Below are 26,215 nucleotides of genomic sequence, written 5' to 3' on the forward strand. Positions count from 1 at the left end.
GACATTGAAGTTAACATTATGTCTTCAGGAGCCTCTTAGTAGTCAAATGAAATTAACTATCATAATAATAACAGTTAGATTTAACTATTCTATGAGCTCTATGTTGAATTAACTCTTTTATTCCTCACACCAACTACATGAGGCAGAAAGTACTACCACCATTGTACAGATGAGGAAACTGAGGCACTGAGATGTTACATAACTTGCTCAAGGTTAAACAACTAATAAGTCATGGGGCTGGGTTACAAATCCAAGCAATTTGTGATTTTAACCACTATGCTATAGTCGCCTCTTAATGTGCTCCTGCATCTTCTCTGTCCCTTCATAATTTGAACCTTTCATGATGGCAAGGCAACCTATCAACATATCCGAATCAGTTGGGAGCAGTGATTGGTGAATCTAAAATGGAATGGGGAGGTTGGAAATGCTCAAATTCCACACCTTGCTATTTTTCAGACTCTCTGAAAACTGGTTTCTGGGAACATGTTTCATAGTGGAAAGACTACAGACTTTGGATTCAGAGAGATCAAGATGTGTTGTCTCTGTTATGAGCTCTGTTTACTATGTCCTAGGGCAGATCATTTAAGCTGTCTAGCCTCGGTTTCCTCATCTTTAAAATGGGAGGTAATAGTGCCTCGGCTGTCCGTCCAACAATTGGCCTTTTAGCTCTTCTCTAACTGTCAAAGCAGGAAACCTAAAAATGGCGTTTTTTCAGCCTCTGATGCCAGCTGGATGCAGGTAATTCTCTGCCAATGAGGGACACTGGAGGGAGAGTAAAAGCAACAGGAAAAGAGAGTCACTTTTCTGCTTCTGACTCTGCAAGTGGGAGCAGCAGGACAGCAGCAATTGCTACGGAGGTCCCAGAGAGTACTTATGGGTCATTGCAATAAAGGGAATGATTTCTATAACAGCAGGATGGGGTGATGGTGGGAATGAAGACTACAAGACTATGAGTGGGATGCGTGTGTCTGACCTTCCTGGAGACATTACAGAAAGAACATGACAAGCTTAGGGCCTTAGTCTCTCAGCTCAAGGTCTGGTCACAGAACTAGAGAGCTTCTGTGATGATACTAAAGGATTTTTTATCTCTTTAGCCACAGGTCTGATATCATCCCCAAATTCTATCCCACAGTTTGGAGAATTAAAATGTAATTTGAATTCATGAACTCATCGACCTTTTATGTGAGAGTTTGAGGATTTATTTAGAAGGAGCAGGTGGGACCCTGAGAATTGGAATGGGGCCATTTGGATGGACTCATGCAAATTTGAGAAACTCCTGATCCCCCAAGTCTTCTTGCCAGTCCCTCTTCCTCCAGCTGAGAAGACTAGTCTTCTCTTGCAAGAAGACCTTGGTAATAACCTCACCCAAGGCAGCTGCCTTACAAAAGGATGCAGATTCGTCTCAAGATTTAGTCTCTCCACCTTTTATGGCCTCTAGACTCAGATCCAGTATCACACTCTTAGTATCAGATTCCAGCAATTTTAGGGACAAAAATCTTAAAGTCTGACCTTAAAGGATACTTCGTACACCTAAATAATTACAGGATTTTTTTCATTTATATTGGCAAAACCCTAAGTAATATACATGGAAGTGGATTATAAGGCTGTTAGACCAAGGAGGATGAACAAAATATTGAACTGGTCCAATTGAGATGTATACCAGAGATGCATATTGGACTTCATATATCTTCTTTTAGGAAGAGGGTAAAAGTATATTGGTTTGTATAAGGGATGATTGCATTGTATTAAGCTGAAGCATGAGTTTTTTTTTAATATTGTTGGTGAAAGTTTAAAAGAGCAGAAAAGTATATACAGGTGCTTAGTAGCCAAAGGGGTGGAAAATTCCAGATATTTATCTTTGGCTCTCAACCCCACACTTGTTCTTTTATACTCTTCTGTATACTGCTGGGATTAGAAGCTTGAAAACTACATTTCCCAAACTCCCTTGCCTGCTGACTTCTGTTAAAGTCGGCCAAAGATTGGAAGTCAGATGGAAGAGAGAAGCTATTTTTCTGCTTCTGGATCTAGCAATGATCACATTGGGATGGTAGTCTCCTGCAGGAGACTACAGTTTCCTGAAATAGTGGTGAGTACTACAACAACAGGTTTTAGCAGTAGCAGCAACAGCAGGTAACTACCAGTCCCTAGAATAGTGACCGTGGTTACTATAGCTGAGGCAGTTGCTATAGCAACGGTGCAGGGAGGGGCATCCAAGCTTTGTGCTCAGCAGCAATAACACTGGTTCGATCCATCACACAGGTGCAGCAACAGAGCTCTTTCAGTCTCAGTAGTGAGCTCCCACCGATGGGCTCTGAGCAGCATCACCTTCCCCTTTTGTTCCTCCAGACCTTACAACTTTTGTAAACCATTTTCTGTATTAAATTCCCTCTGTCTGAAATACCTAGGTGGGTTTCTGCTTTTCTGACTGTACACTGACTGACACAAAGAGAAAAAGTATCTCCTTCCTCATATGGTTTTTGTGAGTATTAAAGAAGATAAACATAAAAAGTGCTCAGTACAGCGTCTAACACAAAGAGGGTGTTTAAAAAATGACTCTACAGCCTCGTATTCATTTGTTCAAACAAAAGTTGTTAAGCATCAACTCTGTGCTTGGAGATTTTGCTATTTTAAGTCCAGCTGGACACAGAGAAAAGAGAAGAAAGACATGCTCAGGGAATCTTCAAGATAAAGATGGGGAATGCCAGATATTAAGCTCTTACATCTTAGCTCCAAACGCACCCGTCAATATGCTGTTCTGTGATGCTGGCACTGGGACTCTGAGACCACAACTTTTCTTTGCCATAAATGAAGGATTTCTGTTAGATTTTATGAATAGAAACTCCAGAGAGAAGCTAGAAAACAGGAGGGAGAAGGGACTGGTTCCTTCCTGCTTGCTTGTTCGCTCCTATCAGGATGCCCCAGCAATGGGTCTTCACTCCAGGAGCAACAGTTTCCAGTCTCCAGCTTCTCCTAGCACTCCCAGAAATAGTCTCCCTGCATCCCTGCATAGTATTGGCACTATCTAGGCAGTGCCCTCTCCTGAGAAGAAAGAGTCCCAGCTCCATGGGGCTCCTCCAAGCTTCTAGTTTCGAAAACCACTTCGACCTCTACCACTTTGTTTTCCTAGCCTTTGGGCTATGTGGCTTCTTACTGCAGTGTTCCCTTGTTTGCCTTCTGAGTCTTCCAATAACTGTTTCATCAATTCCCTATATTAAGTTCCCTCTGTTAAAATAAATAACCTTCCCCAAAAGAGGGGATATATGTATACGTATAGCTGATTCACTTTGCTGTACAGTGTAAATTAGCACAATATTGTAAAGCAACTCTACTCCAATAAATAAATAAACAAATAAATAAATAATGCGGTTTTGTTTTTCTAAATGGACCCTCATTGACACAAGCGATGAGAATGTCTAGATGGAGAGTTGAGGAGTAAGTATTGAACCAGGACGATGCCGTGCCAATAATTAGGGCTCCCCACAGCTGTTGGAGAAGTCAGGTCTCAACTCTCTGTTTCTAAATGTGTGTGTTGGTGATTTAAGCGGAAGACTGAGCTGATTATAGAACCTAAGGAACTAATAAATGAAAAGCTAAAAACTTCATTTCAAACCAGGATCATGCTCCTTGCAAGTACTATTAACACAACTTTTGCATAATTTGCATTATCATTATCATGCTTTTTATAATAATAAATGCATTATCATGCTTTTTATAATAATAAATGCATTATCAATACAGTATCAGATTTACACAACCACGCCAAAACTTAGGGCTTAAAACAACTATTTATTTCACTCATGATTCTGTGGGTGGACAATTTGTGCTGGGCTCAGTTGTATGGGTCTGCTGGACTCACTCACGTGTTTGCAGTTGGCTGCCAGTCAAACAGTATGTGAAGAACTCCAGAATCCAGGAGAGAAAGAGACTCACAACACCTTTCCATGAACTGTAGTTCTCCAAATGGGGCAAACAATCCAATGAAGATGACTGAACTCTACACCGCAGAGGGGAAGGCAACGAGAGGAAAGACGTCCAGAAGAGATTGAGGAAGAAAACTTCAAGTGCTCCTCAAGTGCTCAAGGGAGCCCAGGAGCACTGCTCTGCCATGTGGCTCTCAGTCTCAGGTTTTCTGGTAATGAGGTTAGCTTTCCGGGTTGTCTCTGGCCAATCATCTTGCTTGTGCCCATATTTGGTCTGACTCAGGGGCCTTCCTGGTGGTACGCGCATCTCTCAGCCGAGATGGATTCCAGCGTGAGTGTTTCTGGGAGGTTGGCAGGACATATTATGGGCTGGCATCTCCTCCCTCCATTTGGCCCCTCCCGAATTCTCCAGGTTAGTTTTGGCGACAGCATCAGGTTCCTTATCGGGACCTCCTATTGTGAGACAACTTATGCAAGCAGTTATTTTGAGTTTCAGTCAACAGTTCCCTAACAAACTGATTCATTAGGATATGTTGTCAGGAGAAACCAGGAAGGGAATGGGGAAAGTGAACCAAGAAAAAGATGGAGGGGAAGCAAGGGTGTCACCCTTCAGTCAAGGGCTACTCTCAAGAGGGCGAACATCCTCAGGCATGTTGGGTTCTCTGTGGCCTCAGCCCAAACGGGTTTTAAGTAGCCTGAGGAAAGCCCTCTTACAAACAGGTACAAGTTCTAGCTGTTGAGGATGAAAGAATCCAAAGAACTATCATGCAGGGGAATGGTGAAGGACTTGAGGGGATATTAGTGGAGTACTGACCATGTATGCTACCTTCCTGCATTATGTACTTTCGTTAGTGTTTCATAGGTGTCTGCCCTTGTTTTCTGAAAGAATGAATGAATTTGACTTCATGGATATAATCCTTGTAAATAAATAAGATTATCTTTTCTCCTTGGTCTCCAATGTGTTCTTTAATTTTAAAATTTCTTTCTCTTCTGTTTCCCTTCTTTTCCTCCTTACATTTTTATAAAAAATGAAATAATAGTTAACATTTATAGAGTGCTTAATATGGCCAGGTACTCATTTGTTTTTGTTTATGGGGTGCTTGGTAAGATCCAGGTATTTTATTTAATCCTCATAAGTGCCCCCCTGAGATTAGTAGTATCGTTATCCCCACTTTTAATTGGGGGGGTGGTACACATATTAAATCGCAAGCTAATAAGTCAATGTGGATCTATCTGCCTTTTCGCCCTCTCCCCTCTGTTTCTCATCCTCTCTTTTCTACACACACACACACACACACACACACACATACACACACACACACAGTTATTTTCATACCCATTCATTTTAATGGGATTCATTTGCAGATATCAAGTCCCAGAGAGTTTATCAAGGAGGGAGTAAGTAAGCCTCCTTGGTTAAAATAACGCTGTGCAGTAGGACAGAAAATAAACTGTCACGGCAAACTAACCATCTTTACTTTCACAACATACAAAGGAGCCACCTAAGTGTAGACTTGAGCCTGCCAGAAGTTGCCAGAAGCTTTAACAGGAGTCAGGTGTCAGTGAATTTCACCCACTGCTCACCTGAACCCCAGGGAGGCCCAAAACATGGGGTGAGGAAGCCAGGCATCCTCCCTCTGGTCATTCCCCAGCCTCCTCTCTATGGTCCAGTCAACTTAGATATTTGTCCAGAAAGTGAAGATGTTTAGTTTGCCATGACATCTTATTTTCTGTTTCACTGCACAATGCTATTTTCACCAGGGCATCCAAGCTCTCCGATAAACATTGAGAACATTTGAGCCAGCTTGACAGTGAAAAGACTCCGTGCACTCCGAGTTTTATATATTTATTTATTTCACTTTATTCCATGTTTAGTATGACTGAGTAACCAGTTCAATAAAAAAAAAAAAGTGGGGTGGGAAACCAGTGTGGATTGTATAATAAAGCAGCACTGGTTACTGCAGACTGTATCCCAACAGTTCCAATATTCCTTTCAAAGTACAGTTTCTTAACACAGATAGACTAAGCATGATGGGCAGCTGATATTTCATCCCAATTCACATTATGGCTCTGAATAGGGACAAGCAAGGGTGTCCCTCTTCAAAGAGTCAGAAGGCGCATGCCTCCAAGTATTGCCTTAAGCAGGCAATGAGGAAGCAACAGGAAAATGTCTCAGTAAGGGCTCAGTCCTCACTGGCACAGGAACAAAGACAACAAAAATCTGCAACCAGCCTCCTCCTGTCTTAGGTATGACCACAGGAGCTAGCAATATTTCCAGGAGGGTGCCAAGAGTCAAAGCAAGCCCACTTCACCATCTGCCACAGGTGGTCCCCTTCGGTATCTCCCACTTTCCCTTCCAGTCTTCAAGAGAGCTTCTTTTGCACTTCCTATTTCATCGAGGAGAGATTGGATTTGAATTCTGTTTATCTCCTTGTCTTGCAATCTGGGGACTGGGTAAAGTCAAATTAAAAACCTGAGAATTGGCAGGGGCTTGCAAGGTCATTGAGCATAATTCCCATTCAATGCAAAAATTCTTCTCTTGAATACAAAAGATGATAGTGGTCTCACTGTCTTATGTTTCAGCCTATGAAATTGTTGAACAGTACTTTCGTATGTAAAGTTTCTAGCTATGTGATTTTATTTGAATTGTCTTTGTCTTAAATATGTCTTCTTACAGTTTTACCCACTTAACACCTGTGGTACAGTCTGTTAATATTACCAGTTCCAAAATGACATGACCATTTTCTTCTGAGGTTTTCAGCACTCCAGTTATGGGCTGAGTTGTGTCCCCTCAAAATTCACATGTTGAAGTCCTAACCCTCAGTACCTCAGAATGTGACTGTATTTGGAGATAAGGCCTTTAAAGAAGTGATTAAGTTAAAATGAGGTGATTAGGGTGGGCCCTAATCCAACCTGACTGGTGTCCTTATAAGAAGAGGAAATTTGGACACACAAAAAAGACCCCAGGAGTACATGTGCACAGAGAAAAGACTATATGAGGACACAGTGAGAAGGCCTCCATGTGAGCCAAGGAGAGAGGTCTCAGAGGAAACAAAACCTGTGGACACTTTGATCTTGGACATCTAGCCTCCAGAACTGTGAGAAAATGAACTTCCATTGTTTAAGCCACCCAGTCTGCAGTACTTAGTTATGGTAGTTGTAGCAAATTAATACAACTTCTATGTCAGAACTGAATCTAGATGAAAAGTTCTTCTTGTTGTTTTCTTAATTCTCAGAGATGAGATCATTAAAACAACTAAAAAGGTGTCTCTCTATACTTCCAATACAGTAAGACTTCCATTATGAATGCTATTTCTAATAGATGTGCATAGAGTTGAAGTCTCTGTCTTCTCGTTCATTCATCCATTCATTCATTCATTCAGTTGATAAATGGATTATTTATTCAGTACCTGCCATAGACTAGGCCCTGCACTGAGACCTCAAAAATGAATTTTACCAGCACTTTTCCCTAAATTCACACATGATTACACAGCAGCACTACATTTTAATAAATGCCAATGTGGAAGTATGCGTAGGTAAGAGATAGCATAGCGGTAAGTAACTCTTCCAGGGTAGGGAGAGAGAGAGCAGAGAAGTAAAGAATGTACTAAATAATCCAAGTACAGAAGAATGACTAAGAGTTGGCCAGCTTTCAAGAGGGGGAAGAGCTCTCAGATGTGTGTGGTGGAAATTTAACTCGGAAAAATCAGGCATGGCCAGATCATAGGGGCTCCTATGAGCCCTGCTCAGGGGCTGAGTTTTATTCCCTAGGTAACAGAGCCTCAGAAGGATTTTCAGGAGGGGAGTGATTTCTTTAAATTGACATATCACCAGTTCACATGATCTTCCAGCATCTCATTCATCATCCATCAGCATGGGTAGCCTGAGGAAAACTCCCAAAATCATATTGCTTGTATCTTCCCTCTTTCAAAAATCATTTCACAGTCATTGTAAAAGAATTCAGGCATTACAGTAATTTACAGAGATAAATATGAGAGAGGTGTTTTGCCCTCTCTCATGACTCATTCTCTTTCAGAGGCAATTTGATGAGCATCCTTCCAGGCCCCTTTGTATCTTTATTATAGACACAGATACGTATCTATACACAATTTTTGAATACCTGAGTGAAGTCATACCACATGACCTGCTTTTTCATATAGCAGTATTCTTGGAGACTTTTCCATACCAATTCATATAGACATCCCTCTTTTTGTCATCAGTATAATATTCCATAATATAGCTATACCACAATTAATTTAACCATGCTTATAGATAAACATTTAAGTCGTTGCCAATATTTTTCTATTAGAAACCATAAAACAATGACTATTTTTGTGCAATTTTTTTTTCTTTTTCTTTTTTTTTTTTTTGCGGTACGCGGGCCTCTCACTGCTGTGGCCTCTCCTGTTGCGGAGCACAGGCTCCGGGCGTGCAGGCTCAGTGGCCATGGCTCACGGGCCCAGCCGCTCAGCAGCATGTGGGATCTTCCCAGACCAGGGCACGAACCCGCGTCCCCTGCATCGGCAGGCGGACTCTCAACCACTGCGTCACCAGGGAAGCTCTTGTGCAATTTTTATCTCTACTTTGCAGATGAGGAAACTGAAGTTTAGACAGCTTAAGTAAACCATCTAAGTTACATAGACAGGATGTTGCAAACATGGTGGGAACCTAGATCTGACTATTCCCAAGTCCAAAATCTTCATCTTTGCACTGTACTAGCTCCGTGTGTAAACATCTTGAACTGTAGGTTTATAGTCTTTATCAGATTTGGAAACTTTTTTATTCTTTATTTCTTCAACTATTTTTATGGCCTCCCCAATCCTTTTTTCTTTTCTGGGACTCTAATTCCACATTTACCAGGCCACTTGACTTTGACCCACAACTCAATACACTGTTCTTTTTCTTCAATCTTTTCTCTCTCTCTACTTCATTTTGAATACTTTCTATTGCTATGTCTTCAAGTTTGCAGTTCATTGTGAGATCCCTTCTGGGTTTCTTTATCTTTCTACTGCCTTTTTTTTTCTGGTCCTGCCACGTGGCCTGCAGGATCTTGGTTCCCCTAACCCCACACTCCCCCACCGGCCGCCCCAGCCTTGATATAACATTGGTCACTCTAACCAATGCAAGTAAATCCATAGAAATGACTTCAGATTCCTATTACCAATCAAACTTAGGCCCAAATATTCCTGATACTCCACTAGGGATGCACTCCCTAATCCCACACACAGCTCAAACCTGCCTGGGCCAGCAACCAATCAGGCCATCAAGGAACACAACTCTTCAATGCATGGTAACCATTATGATTCAGGATAAGAATCACTTGGGGCTCTGACACAATGTCGTGGTCCTCAGCCCTGACTGCACAGCAGCATCCCCTGGAGATGCTTTAAGAAATCCAGCCCCCAGCCCAGACCAGCTACAGCAGAGTGTCTGGAGTAGGGCCCAGGCATCAGATTTTATTGAGTTCCTTGGGTGATTCCAGCATGCAGCCAGGGTTCAGAAACTGAACAGAACTTTGGGAGCCCTCCCTTGGAAAATCTGATTCAGGCAGCCTGGGGTGGGACCTGGGAACTTTTTTTTTTTTTTTTTATGGTATGCGGGCCTCTCACTGCTGTGGCCTCTCCCGTTGCGGAGCACAGGCTCTGGACGCACAGGCTCAGCGGCCATGGCTCACGGGCCCAGCCGCTCCGTAGCATGTGGAATCTTCCCGGACCGGGGCACGAACCCGTGTCCCTTGCATCGGCAGGTGGACTCCCAACCACTGCGCCACCAGGGAAGCCCGTCTTTGGTTTTTTTTTTTTCTGTTTTTTATTTTTTACTTTTTATTTTATATAAAAGTATAGTTGATTAACAATATTGTGTTAGTTTCAGGTGTACAGCAAAGTGATTCAGTTACACATATACATGCTTCTATTATTTTTCATATTCTTTTCCCACTTAGGTTGTTACATAATATTGAGCAGAGTTCCCTGTGCTATACAGTAGGTCCTTGTTGGTTATATATTTTAAACATAGCAGAGCGTACATGCTAATCTCCAAATCCCTAAATATCCCTCCCCCTAACACTTCCACCCTGGTGACCATAAGTTCATCCTCTAAGTCTGTGAATCTGTTGGAACTTGTCTTCTTAACAAGCCACTGAGGAAATTCTTTTTTTCATCCAGCAAGTTTGGAGACATTGCTTTAAAGGACCAGATATGAAGCCATTATGTATCACAGGCCCTGAGTGACCCCATTTGTAGTTCTGTGCTCTCATTCATGAGAACTATATCTTTTTAAAGTTTATTTATTTATTTATTTTATTTATTATTATTATTACTATTTGCGATACGCGGGCCTCTCACTGTTGTGGCCTCTCCTGTCACGGAGCACAGGCTCCAGACGCGCAGGCTCAGCGGCCATGGCTCACGGGCCCAGCCGCTCTGCAGCATGTGGGATCCTCCCAGACCAGGGCACGAACCCGTGTCCCCTGCATCGGCAGGCGGACACTCAACCACTGGGCCACCAGGGAAGCCCTAAAAGTCTTTTTAGAAAACAGAAGTCATAGACCCTTTGAATTTGCTATATTAGAGTAGACTTAAAAGAAACTTGGTTAAACTTGGTTATCTGGATATGTTTTATCTACCTGGTCACTGTAACAACCAAAGTCACTCACCCACATTTCCAAACAACCCCTGGGGGAAAAGGTACTTTCGTCGCTGAGAATCCCTTGGCTTACAGTCCAGCTACAAAATCTCTACCAAGCAGATACCTACTTTAGAGACAAAAAGCTCACCGTTTCCATAGGTCATTAGGTTCTTGGACAGTTCTGGATAATAGAAAACTGCAAGATCTAATTTTTCCTCTTTATAGAAGATGGGAGAAACTGTGATCAACATACAATCTCCCAGCAGCCCTGCCCCTCTTGGTTGTCCCTTGGTTGTCAGCACTGGGTTAGTCTGCTAGGGCTGCCCTAACAAAATACTACAGACTGGGTGGCTTAAACAACAGAAATTTATTTGCCCACCGTTCTGGAGGCTGGAAGTCCAAGATTAAGGTGTTGGCAGGTCTGGTTCCTCCTGGGGCTCTCTCTTTGTCTTGCAGATGGCTGACTTCTGGCTGTGTCCTCACCTGGCCTTTTTGCAAAGACATCCCTAGGGTCTCTTCCTCTTATAAGGACATCAGTCCTATTGGTTAAGGACCCCACCCATATGACCTAACTTCATTTACCTCTTTACAGGCTTTATTTCCAAACATAGTCCAGTTGGGTTTTAGGGCTTCAATATATGAATTGGAGGGGGGCAGGGTGGACAATGAAGTCCATAGCAGGCACTTTCTTCCATAAGTTCCCTCAGTGCAGGGCTGTATTCGTGTGGGGCAGGAGACCTGCACTCACGCAGAGTAACTGACAGTCTACCTATTTGTGTTAAGCCTCAGAGCTCGAGCACACTTCGGGGCTGCCCTCTCCTTGCAGAGTTTTAATTCTTATTTGCTGCCTATAAGTTTTACTATATTCACTCCAAATACACCTACAATGCACTCTGCGGATCCCATAGAGAGCCATCTTCAGTTTAAAACAAACAGGTTAGGAATATACTGTGGAGTCTTATTAGCAAACAGGTCCTCAATTTCTAAGTGGAATCTTACTAATCCAATTTTGGTGATCCAACTCTCTTTTATTTTTTTGCTTATTTCCCTTATTTCCTTCAAACTTTTTTTTTTTCAGAACTGTGTTCCTGAAAATGAGCATTTTGTGAAGCAATAGTTACTCTTGGCGAACTTGGACATAATTCTTCCAGAAACTAATAGTGTTTGTTTGTTGTTGTTTGCTTTCGTTTGCTTGTTTTTTGGTGGTGAAAAGATTAAACACACACATTTTGTTTTACATTTCCAGGTTACTAGGTAAACATAAAATGCCCAAACAAAATGACAAGTCACTGTATCCAAGATGGGCAAATTATAATGCAGCCAAAAACTAAAGTGAAAGAAAGACCTTTAAGGAAATGAGGGAAACTATTTCAGGTGACAGACTGGAAACTCTCCTCTTTCCACCAGAAAGCCCACGTGGTCTAACACACAGCTCTGAGAATAAGGCATTTCAGGTATACACAGGTAGAGGCTGAACACAGGTAGAGTCATGCTCCCAAGATTCACAGGATTTAGGCTGTAACATTAAATAGGATAAGAACAGGCATGGAGGTATTGGGAATCCCCGGCAGTTACTACATCAGCCCTTAGACCAAGAAGCCCCTCAGCATTGATCAGACGAGACAGATAACACAGGATGCAGGAGCAAGGTGACCGTTGAGGCAAAACCAGCTCTGGGACAGTGATGGAACTGGGAGCTCCAGACACATCACACACAGAGAGAAAGTTGCGATGGTTGCAGTGGGTAGGGGGTGGTAATACCTGAGAACCCAGTAATCCATCATTATGTACATATACAACCAACGTGAGTGGGCACGTGTCAGGCTGATTGTTCAGAAACTGCATCTTTTCCTTTCATGCTGCACTCGCAGGCCTTCCTGAGTTTTTAGTAAGAATTCCTGCCTTATAAGGACCCTTCCAAAGCTGGCTGAAGAGAAGGTTCTGATGGAAGGCGGGGTGATGGGATGGCAATTAACTATTGCATTAGAATCCAGGGTCCAGGATACAAATATCGGGGATGAAACCCTTCTGCAGAGACAGACCAAATAGGGATGGTTTTTGGGTGGACAGCGTTATACAGACCCCAGAATACAGCGTTTCAACCATTACAAGTCGCCCGGACCACCCACCTTTTCTCTCTTCCTCTTCTTATTCTGTCCCTTTCACTTTTTCCCCAAATGGACTTCTCACTCAGGAAATTCTTACAAACACAGGCACTGGGCTAGTCAAGGTGGGCCCCACACACATTTTCCCTGTGGACTCGGGTCTGGGTGTGCTCACCCTCTGCAGACAGCCATCTCTGCCCAGGTGTCCTCACAGAGCAGGGGCTTCGGGCCTGAGCAGGGGTAATTACCCCAGCCAGAGGAGAAGCGAAGGTTCCAAGATGGCTTCACAGAGGACAAATTATACGTTCAGCCCAAAGCTGTTTGATTCAAAAGATAAATCAGAGTTACCTGTGGTCACCCCATGCAAAGCACTCCTTGAAAGACACCTCCCACTTCTCAGATGTCAAATGATCCTCTTGTAGATTTATCAAAGCAGCAGGGATTAGCAAAGCCGTCTACCCTTCAGTTCTTCTCTCTCCTTTTTTCCACTTCTTTGTTTGCCTAAATAGTTGTATTAGTGAGTGAGAAGAAAGAATGGGATGTAATTAGTGTTTCTTGTAATATTTCCTGTTTAGTTTTGTAATCCTTCTGTCAGGTTTATTTTCATGTTAAGCAAAGGAAGTCTCACTGGAATATTATAATCTCTTCTTAGTGTTAGCAGAAAGCCTTGGTGTTTAAATTAATAAAGAATTGCTCGAGGAAACGAAGGCTTTCCTTGAGAGCATCAGTTTAAAGAACATGTCATTCTTCAGAGCTTGCCTTGCCTCACATTGTTTTGTTTTTGGTTTTCGTTTGTTTGTTTGTTTTTGTTTGGTTTTTTGCTCCACAATGTTTAAGGCTGGAGCTGAGCCCTTTTCTAAGAAGCCAGGTAGGGTGTTTAGGTTTGAACTGTATGATCCGCCAAAGGTTACGTCTGCACCCCAGTATTCTGCACCCAGAGGGCCTTACGCTCATGTCCCCTTCTGCCTGCACAGCCCCCTGTAATAGCTCCCTGCATTGCCTGTGGCTACCAGCCCTACTGAGCCCCTCATTTGCTCCAAAGCCCCCAAAGCCCATGACCGGGCCCCCAGTGACTAGGTCCTAAGCCAGTTTTTCTCCCTGACTCCCATCTTCACCTTCACACACACATTCCTGGCAAATTATAGCTCATCCCAGTACCCATCTTGCACTTTCCTATCCCTGTACCTTTCCCTCTGCCCACACCACCTCGGCAGGGCCAAATGTGCCCATCCTTCAACCAGGGGCTGCCTCCTTCATGAAGTTTCCTCCATCCCTCCCAGCTGCAAGTACTCTCTCTCACCCTTCATATCCCATGGACTCCTTCTCTCTCTGTCTAGAGTAGTAACCAATCTTCACCTGTATTATAGATTTTGAGTTCCCTAAATAATGCATGAATATATTCTCCTTTTGAGAAACTGGAACACTACAGATAAATCTTAAGACCTCTTCACCTCCATCCTCAACTTTTTCTCCACTCCCCAGAGACAATCACTCTGAGGAGTTTGATGTGTTTTCCTTCTAGGTTTATATCTACATTTATATATCTATCTATGTCTATATCTATACAGATATGGGTATTACATATCTTGCCTTTTTAACACAGCATTGTTTTTTGAGATCCGCCCCTGTTGATATATAGATTTAGAGATTGGCTTTTCGTTATTCTGTGGAATTTCATCATAGGACAGCTCTTCACATTTTCTTTAGCCTGTCTTCTATTTGTGGACATTCTCTTCTCTCTGCCAGGGGTATTCTCCAGCCAGATGGCCCAGCTAACCCACATCCAGGTGTTGCCTCCACTGTAAAGTCTTTTCTGACATCACCTTTCCCCCTTCCCCCCACCCCTCACCTTGCACTGAGCATCTCTGCCCTCATGCATCACCACCCCTTCAGTTCCTGATGCTGGGAAGACTGGAACCCAGATTCTTCCCCCTGTCATGTAGAGCTGCCCCTTCCCCAAAAGCTCTGACATTTGATGGCCAAAGCTCTGGAGACTCAGCATCCGTTCTGCACACCAGTCAGTGTGTTCACCTGGCAAGGAAACTTCTCTCTCTCTCTCACTCTCCAAGGAGCCAAGGTGCTGAATTCTAAAATAACAGCACTTTCAGAAGTTGGTACGCACTTGTGTGTTTTCATGGGAGCTCCTGGAGAGTGGCCACTCATTGCTGTGCCTCAGGAACCCAGCACAGAGCATGACATGTTGTCCTCAGTCAATAGATGCTGAATCAATGTGTCTTATTTCTCACACATGACTGCAGGTCCCTTGAAGCCAAGATTTGTCTCTGTTACTCCCTCAAAGGTCTTTCATGGGGCTTTGCCCATATGTGCTTAATAAATATTAGTAAGTGACAAGACAACAAGTCAATCTGGCCATTTCAGACAAAGAATCGGTCTCTTCAGAGAAATGGGTGGAAGCAGCCTGGAGAATTAGTCAGTCACACTTCAGTAAAACCAAGCCAAAAAAAACACAACAATTTCAGAGGAGAAGACAGGGAGACCAGCTATTGACCTTCTCCGTGCAGTGATGGAGGGATGCTGGGGAGAGTCTACGCCCATCCTGGGCTCCAAACAGCACAAGGTTCTGAACCTGGGCCTGGCACATCTCTCAGTGTTGGGAGCCTCTCTTCCTGATGGGAAGAGGCCAGGAGCTCTAGGCCAGCGGTGAGGTTGATGAAGACACTTAAAAAGAGAGTGGATGGCCTGAGGCTCTGTTGGTCTGTTCTGTGTCAGCAGAGTCTCACGGTGGTCCTGAGGAGCTCCTTGAGCCTTTCTCTCAGCCCTGCCTTGGCCTTGGCCACCTCACCCTCCTGCAGGGTCTCCAGCACTCGGCCCTGGCTCTTAGAGGACCTCTCCTACATCTCAGGGAGGCAAGTGCTAGCTCTCAGAAGAGCTTTCTAGAAAGGGCCCATTAGGTCTTTATGAGTCTTCTTTACCAGATTCCCATGTGCCTGGTCTCCAGGGCGGTCCAGCTGCAACCCTTCTCCTCACAACATCCAGAGGTAGCCCCCTGCTTAAAACCTTCAGTGACCCACCCCCCCGCCCCGCTCCACCCAGTGCCTCCAGGATAAAGTTCTAATTCAAGCTGTCTCTAAGCTGGTTGCTGTCTCATCTGGCCACATTCCCTCATGCTGTCTACAATTCAGTAACACAGAGCTCCTTGGAGGCATCGTGTTCACTCTTGACTCAGAGCTTTTGCACATGCAGTTCTTACTGCCTGGAACACTCTTCCCCTACACTCCACATGACCTCAAGCCTCTCTTTTCAGGTCTCAGCCCCTCTTGAGCAGGCCTCCCTGGCTGGGTGAGGTCAATCTCTATATGATTCTACACTCCTGGTACATCCCCATTGGAGGCTGATGAGTGTTCTTCCTAGTTTAATAGTGCGCCATAAGCTCTCTAGGGCCAGAGACCATATCTGTCTGGATCACTTTGGTATCCCGGGTGCCTATCACGGTGCTGACACATAGTAAGTGCTCACTAAATAGTCAGTGAAGACATAAATAAAAGAGAGCATTCCCCTGCCCTGATCTTGCAGTGCTTCCAGGGATGAGTTCCAGGGATGAGTCTTTGTTGGTTAAAAATCCCTGGGGGTTTCTGATTTAGAGTCTTTCCCTTGAGGGCTGCACTATGTTTTAAGAAAATGCCTATTCCCAGCTGCACAGTTTAGGTACATAAAATTTGTGCGTTGCAATAAATACTTGGCCTCATGAATTTCTAGCCTGTTAAATAACAGAACTTAAAATGCTAGGTAAGCAGGTGAAAGAAGATAGCATCGTAAATACCAGAAAATTACGGGTTGGTGATTTTTTTTTCCCTTTGATCTTGGAACCTTCTACCAGATGAAAGAGTGATTGCCTCAGAGAGAGTCTTGAGTAGAGTTTTTCCTTGCCTGGCTGGCCGCTGACCAGCTTGGAGCAAGGAGGCAAGCACGCACTTTGGCAGACACTCACTAAGGTGGTGGGTTCCCAGTTCACAACAAATCTCCCTGCTCTAGGAATGTTCCCAGGCAAAGTGGTGGGCAATCAATGACTATATCTGTGCTATGGGAGAGGCACTGGTTAAAGGATAGATCCCTGACTTAAGCAGGGCCAACTGATCTCTCTTCTGGAATTTGAAACTTGAACCATTTTATATACCCAGCTGCTGGAGTATTAGAGTAGAGTTAACATAATGGCGGCCCCTAGAAAGGTGGTTCCCGCAGCTGCTGCTGAGGTCTCCTGAAGTCCTTGCCCTGGCTCTTGCCCTTCCTGAGATTTGAATTAATTCTTTCCTTGATCGTGTGAGCCAATCAGGATCCTTTCAATCCATTATGTTTTTGGACACACTCATGTATCCATAAACTTGTCTACCTATTCCGGGTTAAAGGTAGGATTTCATTGCTCAAACGTTCTCTCATTTTCTGAAGGGAGCTGAGCCTGACCTAGAGATGGTGGCACTCAGCTGGATGGGTCAGGGGCCACCTGTCAGGCAAGATTTCCTGGCCCCTGGACAAGATGGGGGAAGCAACAGGGGCTTGGCTACCTAGAGCTCAATGGGAAGGCTTATTCTACTAAAGAAAGAACATTTGACCTGCCTTTCTGATGACTATTTGGTTCTAAAGGTAGAGGGAACAATGAAGGTAATTACTATTTTGAGTTTGCTAATCAACATGAGAGAAAAAAATCACTGGTGGTGAGGAAATGCCCCATCACGTCAATCACGTGATCCAAAGCAGTGCCCTAGACTTTAGGAAATTAAACAGCTGAAAGTTCTAAGGAAAGATAGCCATGGCTGTAGAGCTATGCTTTGCAAGGATATATGGCTCAAGAGGCTTAAAAAAATGAAATTCTAACTATAAAATCACAAATAGCTACAGAGAGAAAGAAAAAGGAAGGATAACTAGAGAAGCAGTGAGGTTTCAGAGGGAACTCCCTGATACGCTCAAATTTTAAATATGAAAGAACATGGTCCCCACCCTCAAGGACATCACAGTCTGGTGAAGAAGATACACAAAGGGGAACGTGCTGAGAACCCTGGGAGAGGGACAAGCCACTGGCTACTGGGCCTGGGAGGTGACAGCAGTCCTTTCCAGCTGAAGGAATAATATCTTGTCCTGGTCACTATTTGTTTCATATAGCCTAGGGCAGGGTCCTCATTACTGTCTTTATTCTCTCATGTTTGGGGGCACTTAGTAAGTACTCAGTAAATACTCTATTGTCTGACTAGCTGACCCATCATCACACTGGAGATAGCTGGCATCAGTAGAGCATTAAGGCATTTATTTATTGTCTGCTGATGAAAAACACCTGGGGAACGTTAGCTCCTTCCATCCTTCCACTATGTCCACAGGGGTTCAGAGGGAAAGCCAGTGCTGGAAAGGCAGCTGCTTCCTCTGAGGAAAAGAGGCATTATTGAGATGTTGGTTTGAAAGCTCAGTCTTGGTAGGACTGAGGCAAGTCTGACTCTAGCCAGGCTTCTGTTTTACCTGGCTACTTTATCCTTCGGGTTTACCTTGGCCCTCAACCTGCCCATCAGAAGAGACCTTTTTGCACTCCCATGTGTCGTTTCTACCACTATGTGTCACTTGTTTTCATCCATCATCTGTGACTACAGTTTTTTCATTAGACTTTGAAGTCCTTGAGGTCAGCAACTCTAAGAGTTCCTCAATGTATGTTTGTTAAGTAGGATTCTTGCCGTTTTGAAAAGATGCAAGACGTTTTTTTTATTAGTACTTAGAAAAAGGGCTCATTTTGTAAAGCTTCTTCTGCATGCTATAAAAGATGCCTTAGGACCTCACTCTTTGCTCTAACCCCAGCTTGGAAGAAAGTAAAATCTATTTCTTGCTTAGGGTTTTCCATTGCTCTTCTTCTGGTCTAGTCCATTACCCAAAAGCTTTCTTGTCAACTGGGTATGAGATTCTTACCATAGAGACAGAAAACATAAAAACTCCAAATAAAAAACTGCAGAATCATCATATTGCTCCACCAACTGATGAACAGTTTAAAAAAAATGTGGTATATCCAGATAATAGAATATTATTTGGCCGTAAAACTAAAAAATGTACTGATTCAGGCTATAGCATGGATGAACCTTGAAAATGTTCTTGCAAAAGAAATCAAACACAAAAGGCCATGTATTCTATGATACCTTTTATATGAAATGTCCAGAATTGGCAAATCTATAGAGACAGAAAGCAGATTAGTGGTTACCTTGAGTTGCGGGGACTGGGCGGGTCATAGCTAAAGAATATGGGGTTTCTTTTGTGGGTAATGAAAATGTTCTAAAATTTGTTACAGTGATAGTTGCACAACTCTACGAATATACTGAAAACCACTGAATTGTATATTTTAAATGGGGGAATGGTGTGATATGTGAATTACATCTCAATAAAGCTGTTACCAAAACCATTTCTTTAATATAGTCTTGTTTCAATAACTGAATTTGTTTCCCTTGTTAGCTTTGCCCCTCAGACCAAAAGCTTGGCCAAAAAATGGGCCTTGCCCAGTTCAGCAACCCCAGCTTCAGTTCACACAGGAAGTGTTGCCTTTCTTTTACTCGGTTTAGTAACACAAAGAGTTTTCTGTCTTCACCTGGAAAGAGGCGCAGCAAGGCAGACTGCACCGTTTAGGGGATGCTAGGACCCTTCATGAAAAGCCAGGTTCCACCATCCACTCAGGAGGGATTGAAAAGGGCCCCTGCTTAAGCCTAAGCTTAAGCCTAAAATTGGACAGAGCAGAGAGATGAAAAAATAGGAGATCAAATCTGTGATCCACAGGCCTTGAAAACTCCCAGGTAAAGTTAATCTCATTGCCGTGTGGCGTCCCTTGTTGTTTCTTTCTTTATTAAAGCAGACTTTCTTTCATGTGGTGTTAACTTAAAACGCGACTAACAAAGTAATCGCCACTTCTGTCTTTAATTTTTTTTTGTCCTAGACTACAAAAGACAGCTGAGTTTGCCCTCAGATCATAAATCTGGGGCTTACTCCAGCCGTGTGTGTGTGGTGCGGGGGGGGGGGGCGGTGTATGTGGGGGTGTCAGTGTGTGTTTTAAATACAGATCACATTTCACTAATTCTGCCCACTTCCTGGAAGCGCCCTGTTAGGTGGTCACAGCGATCAAGCGCCAAGGCTTCCCTCATACTTGTTGGACAGCAGCATTCAGGCGAGGAGGGGAGAGGTGGTCGGATTCAAGCAACATGAATAATAAAGGTTTGAAGCTGGGAGGGCAGCACGCAGAAGTGATGCATAATTCAACAGGCAAATTAATCAAGTCCCCTTTTCTATGCCCATTGCAATTACTGGGAACACGCAGAGTCATCAGCTTTCTCGCCCTCCCTCCGCCCCTTCCCCGGCCCTGGCAGCTCCGGGAGAAGCATCGGGATGTGTCTGGTTGAGTCCCGGCTGCCGCGGGCGGGCATCTCGGGCAGAGCGGACCTGGGAGCTCCAGTCCCTCTGCCTCCGCGAAGCCGCGTTTTCTCCGACTGGTGCGGATCTGGGGAAGCACGAGCAGGGGTTTGGTGTGCAGTAGAGCAGAGAGTGGGGACAATTAGTTTTCTTCACGCTTGGCTGAGCCTCAGTGTAGGGACGGACCGGCTTAGAGGGTGAGGCAGATCGCAGATAATAGAAGCTTCATTTCCAACTGACCCTCCGAGCGTCGTGCCCGGCCCAGGAGGAAGGAACAATGCCGATCCCTGGGAGAAACGCCGGCGCTGAATGCCGAAGGCTCCAACCAAGCAAGGGGGCAAAAACAAAAGCAATAGACGGGGCTTTGCCTTGAAATGGTTTCTCTAGTACCCACCAAAAGAAAAAGAAAAAGAAAAAAGCGGCATTGAGGACAGAAAATGAAGTCTGGTAATGAAACATACATTGCTCACACAAGCAAGAAGCAGACACACACACACACATACACCCATGCACACAGGCCATTGTGCGGGCAAGCTCCTTTTGGCCCTGGGATGCGTCTCTGAGGTGAAAAAAAAGTGCCTCAGAAAGAAAAGCCCCACTATGTGGCCTTCTAGCTGTAGTAGGAGTCACCAAAAAGGTCCCATGATGTGAGTGGCTTGAGATTAACGCCAAGCACCAACGGGAGAAGCAAACACAAAAGTTTTCACCATAGAGGGAAGAGCTAAAGCACCCCTAACATTGGTGGTTTTAACCTTCTTATCAGGGTGTCAGTTACTGTGTAATACACTACCCCAAATCTCAGTAGCTTCAAACAACATCTATTTTGTCATGTATGTTTCATGTTCTGGGGTCCAAATTTCAGGCAGGGCGCGGTTGGATGATTCACTGGTGCCAGGTAGTACCAGTTGAGGTCACTTGAGCATATTCAGCTGGCATGTGGGCTGGGCTGCAGGGTCCAAGTTGGCTTTACTTCTTGATCTCGTATCTAAGAAGAGATGGCTGGAAGGATGGGCTCAGCTGGGACTGTCCACCAGAGTGTCTACCTGTAGCCTCTCCAGCATGGCAGCTCAGGGCTCCCAGAGAGAATGCTCCCAGAGACAGGAAGTGGAGGTTGCCACTTTCTTCCTCAAGGCCCGGGTCTAGAAACTGGAATAGCATCACTTCCACCATATATATATATATATATATATATATATATATATATATATAGTGATTAGGTCATGAGGGTGGAGCCCTCATGGTTGGGATTAGTGCCCTTATCAAAAGAGAACCCAAAGAGCTCCTTTGCCCCTTCTGCCATGTGAGGACACAGCTGGGTACCTATGAACAAGGAAGCAGGTCTTCACCAGACATTGAATCTGCCAGCACCTTGATCTTGGACTTCCCAGCCTCCAGAACTATGAGAAATAAATTTCTGTTGTTTGTAAGTCACCCAGTCTGTGGTATTTTGTTATAGTAGCCCAAATGGACTAAGACAAACAGTTTTCTCTTCTTACTCTATGTTTTACACTTTGAGGAAAAAGTTCAATACCTCCTGTTTAGAAGACTTGGTTTCAGGGGAACTCTTGGGGTTTCTAGACCCCATTCAGTTGTGGGAGGCTGAGCAGGGACTCAGATGACACAGCCACAAGGGAATGACTAGCAGTAGAGCTGGGAGAGTCACCCCTTTTGTTAGTGCTTTGCATCTGTCAAATGCCAATTCAGACTTCCATCAACAGGCATATTTAAAAGGATTCGTGTTAGGGAAATTTGCTATCCATGCATTTTCAATGAGAGCCAATTCTATTAACTCCTCCGAATCCCATGCATTATGGCTGGGCTTTCAGAAGCGAGCCTTGAATAAACTTTTCAGTGATTTCACAACACTTCCATTATGGCTGTTCCATTATGAAGCAGATGAACATTTTCTTGAACAATTAGATGGGGTTGTGTCAAATAAAGAGCGAGGTTTGCCTGAGATCACGGAAACCTATCTGCTTAGGTGATTCATTTTCTTCCAACAAGGCAACTCATAATAAGCTTTTCTTCTGGAGCCTTGTCTTGCTTCCCGTTTCAATTAGTGACAATGACTGGAGAATAAGAGGAATATCTTCTTCATGTCCTTGTGCTGCAAACAAGGCTGGCCAATGAAGAACAATGAAGAGCGTGAGGGAGGGGAAGGGACGCAGAGTGGGGGCAGGGGCACATCTGCAAGAAAACCATCCTGCTTTCCCAGAGAGACTCCTCAGTGCAGGGGTGGGGTCTGCAGGAATCAGGTGGCAGAGCTAAGATGGGGAAGAAAGACTTTCCAGCAGGGAAGCAGGTCATCGCAGGCAGAGCGGCAGGCGCAACATGACACTAAGCATCACCCTCTCTCTCCACGAGGCCAGTCTTATCCTTGACCCTGGCCCCTGAAATTTGGGGCATATTGAACCGTCACACTTTCTACAAGTCATTTGTACATGTTTGTTTCTTGACACAGTTCTGCCCCGTTGCTGTTTTGTCCGTGGTGAGTTTCATCGTTTCCTGCCACCAGGCCTGTCAATGGATGTTCTTTGAGAAGCAATGCCAAGGTGAGAGAAATCCAATATCACAAATTCATTCATTCATTTATTCATTCTCTTACTGAATGAGCACTTCCTGGGTGTATATCGTCTACCCCGATTTCCAGGCATCCCAACTACTGGACTATGGCCTAGAGAGGCGAGATTTCCACCTTTTTGTGTCTGCTCTGTCCTCCAGCCCATTTCTCTTGTCCCCCATCTCTACATACAGTTCAGCTCTGGCAAACACTGACAGCTTGCCTCTCCACTCCAGACCCTGTTTTAGGTACCTGCAATACAACAGGGACCAGAACACAGCTCCGGGGTTAATTTCCTTGGGCCACTGTGACAAAGGGCCACAGACTAGGACACTTAAAACAACAGAAATTCATTGTCTCACAGGTCTGGAGGCTGAGAAGCCCAAAATCAAGGTGTCAGCAGGGCCATGCTCTCTCCAAAGGCTCTAGGCAAGGAAGGTGGGGATTCTTCCTTGCCTCTTCCAAGTTTCTGTGGTTTACTGGTAACCCTTGATGTTCCTGGACTTGTAGGTGCATCACTCCACTCTGCCTCCGTCATCACTGGGAGTTACCCCTGTGTCTCTTCAGATCATCTTCCTTTTGTGTGTCTGTCTCTGTGTCTCTTCCTATAAGGACACCAGTCATACTGGATTAAGGACCTGTCCTACTCCACTGTGACCTCACCTTAACTATTTACATCTGCAATAATCCTATTTCCAAAGAGTCATATTCTGAGGTTCCAGGAAGGACACAAATTTGGCAGGTGATGCGAAGTGGGAGTTGGGGGGAGATGACACTATTCTACCCAGAACACTGCTCTTCTGGAACTCAGAGTCTAGAGGGGAAGCAACACAAGTAAAAAGTCATTGCCGCTTTCGGAGGGAGGTGACGTGAGAAAAGTCTGTACAAAGCCCAAAGGGAGACACCGGTAAGTGAGACATCCTCTCTGGAAGTTGGTCTGGAAGGTGGTGTCAACGTAGAGAAGAGAGAGAGGATGTTCCCAACCAGCCACCCATCGGCCCTACAGGTCTCGAGGGCTCAGCCCAGGAGACAGAAATTTTTATTTTCTTTTGTGGAATGCCAAACCTCTGAGCTGGCCCAGGCCACTGGTGGCCTGTCATACCACCTTTGTGCCTGGGTCCCATCCTGCCAGGTGGCCTCCCCAGCTCCTTTCCCCCAGGACCTGACTCTGGACCCCTTCATGGCAAGAATTAGCAAAGCAGAGGAAATGCAAGGGAAAAAGAGGGTTTCCCCCACCAAGGCCCATTCATTGCAGAGCTTCACAAACCAAAGCAAACGCACCACAAAATCACCTGCGGTCCTAGCCTCTCCCTAATCCCCAGCCCCCAGCACCACTGTCCAGCAGTACACGTGGCTCCAGCTTCCCCCAGGGTTCCTCTTCCTCCTCCGGGGTGCAAAGAAGGTGGCAGGAATATAGGTTTTCCCTATCAACAAGAGAAATCAAGAAGCTGATTGAGTTCTTCTATAAAATGAGAAGATTGAGGGGTGGCCTGGGAGAACCTTACAGGCAAAGACAGAGGCACAGCATAACCACTCCCATGACCACCAACCAGCACATATTCCTGCGGTTTAATTTTGATTAGAAAAGCCTTCTTAGCTGGCAAGGTACCTCTGGACCTGACTTAAGCCAGCCCTCTCTCTTCAGCGCCCTTTGCTATACAGACGGGAGCCTGCACTACTTTGTAAGTCCTTTCAGCAGGGATGTTTCATAACGGGCTTGGTAACTGTTCTGCTGTATTGAAAATGATTAAATATGCTACCAAAGCTAGATCCTGTATTAGAACCTGCACCTAAATGTTGAGGGCGCAGAATCGTCCAGAGTGGCAGAAGCATGACGAAGCATTGTGTTTAGTGATCAGGATCCAGTCTATTGAACACAGTGTTGAATAAAGTGCCGAATGTGGCTGGTTAGATGCTCAGGCAATGGCCGTCACTCACTGCAGGTGCAAAAGTGTGTCTCTTCCCACGCCCGCTCTGGGAATATGCTCTAAACCGTGTAAGATTCAAAGATGTCACACAAGGACAAGGGCAAGCCTGGGCTGGGAGCAACAGAGAGATGGGCTGCAAGGTCTAACCTGTAATCACCTCTTGGATATCCTGCTAACCAGGGGAGGGACTGCCTTGATGCCCACCTTAGTCCTGGTACAAAGGGACCCTTCCTATTAGCTCACACTCATGGAAAGGTGGAACATCTCAACACCTCTTAGAAAAAACATAATACCTGTTCTCCCCCTGCCCAGGGGGTAAAGAGGACTGGGACATCTGAGCTAACACCATTGGGTGTCACATACCAGCACCTTAACCACATGAGACATGTCTGCCTCGGGCACACCTATCCAGGACATCATGAATTACCTGAGTTGTTTTCTGGATTTCTTAGAGCCCTCAGTGATAAACCGGCACCTGCTCCTCAGATCTGGAAACGCAGCTTCCTCCCTCCCATTGGATATTGTCACCCCTCCCTCAGTGCTACTGTAGCTCCTGATACAGATGCTCTATCTTGATGCCTTGGACTCCAGCTACTCCTTCTGGATCCAGATTCCTGGGGGCGGCTTTTTACTTCTCCGAGATGAAGTGATACATGCTTCCCCTTTACACAGAGCCAATTGTCCCTTATTCCACCATTACCGCCTTCTTGCCAGGGCGACGTTGGGACCCTTTTGGGTCCTTTTGGAGACCTGCCTGTTGTCCTGTGCCCTCTGTGTGAATGTCACAGTGCTAGAACTGCGTGGAATCCCCCACTGATGGTCGCAGGCTGAGCGCTAATACAGCACTGAGACACACCACCCTAGTCTCTGAGAGCATCCGTAGCCCGGCAGGGGTCCTGAGTGGTGCTTTTTAAACGCAGGGTCCCCAGCAAGCGCTCAGCCCCCCATCTGAAGGGAGGCCCATATCCTGCCTGCATGTGCTGGAACCACACATGGGGTCTCAGGGAGTTTTTGGTCTCATCATGTTATGCTGAGAGGCCCCAGTAGCCCACCTATTATAGTCCCATGGAGAATATTCCTCAGTTTAGCAGTCTATGGGATGGGACTACACTTCCTGCCCCCTTGTCTGCAGCAAAATAGAAAACAGAGGCCCATGGGCAGCCTGGCTCTGGTCTGAAAAAGCAAGACTCATTGTGAAAACAGTGGTGTAGTTCCTTCTTGTGGGCCTGCATGTTGCTTCCGTCGGGTTAGACGTTTCTTCCGGATAATAGAGAATAATTATAGACTGTTTGATCTCTGTTAATTAAAACACTTTCCATAATAACCAAGTCCCCAAGACTCTCTTCTGATTGGAATGAATCTGACCAGAGAAGAATTTTTCTCCTAAAATTTATACAATAATAGACACTTTTTCATCCCTGATAAGATGTGCATAGGAGCCACGTACGACAAAAGAGGTTTTGACTCTCAGGTCGTAGAGACAAAAAGTCAATGCATACTAGTTGCTGTAACCTTCACTGATCTGAGTGTTCAGTCCCTTCCTCCCCTCCCTCCCCCTCCCCCTCCCCCTCCTCCGCTGCCTTCTCCTCCTCCCCCCTCTCTTTCTGTCTCTCCTGTATTTGAGAGTAGGTTTCTGCTGCACATATATTCAGCAGGGGCGTCATAATTCCTCCGTTCCTTGGCCCACAGGAATGA

The sequence above is a fragment of the Delphinus delphis genome, chromosome 4, assembly GCF_949987515.2.
Source record: "Delphinus delphis chromosome 4, mDelDel1.2, whole genome shotgun sequence".
NCBI classification, from domain to species: domain Eukaryota; kingdom Metazoa; phylum Chordata; class Mammalia; order Artiodactyla; family Delphinidae; genus Delphinus; species Delphinus delphis.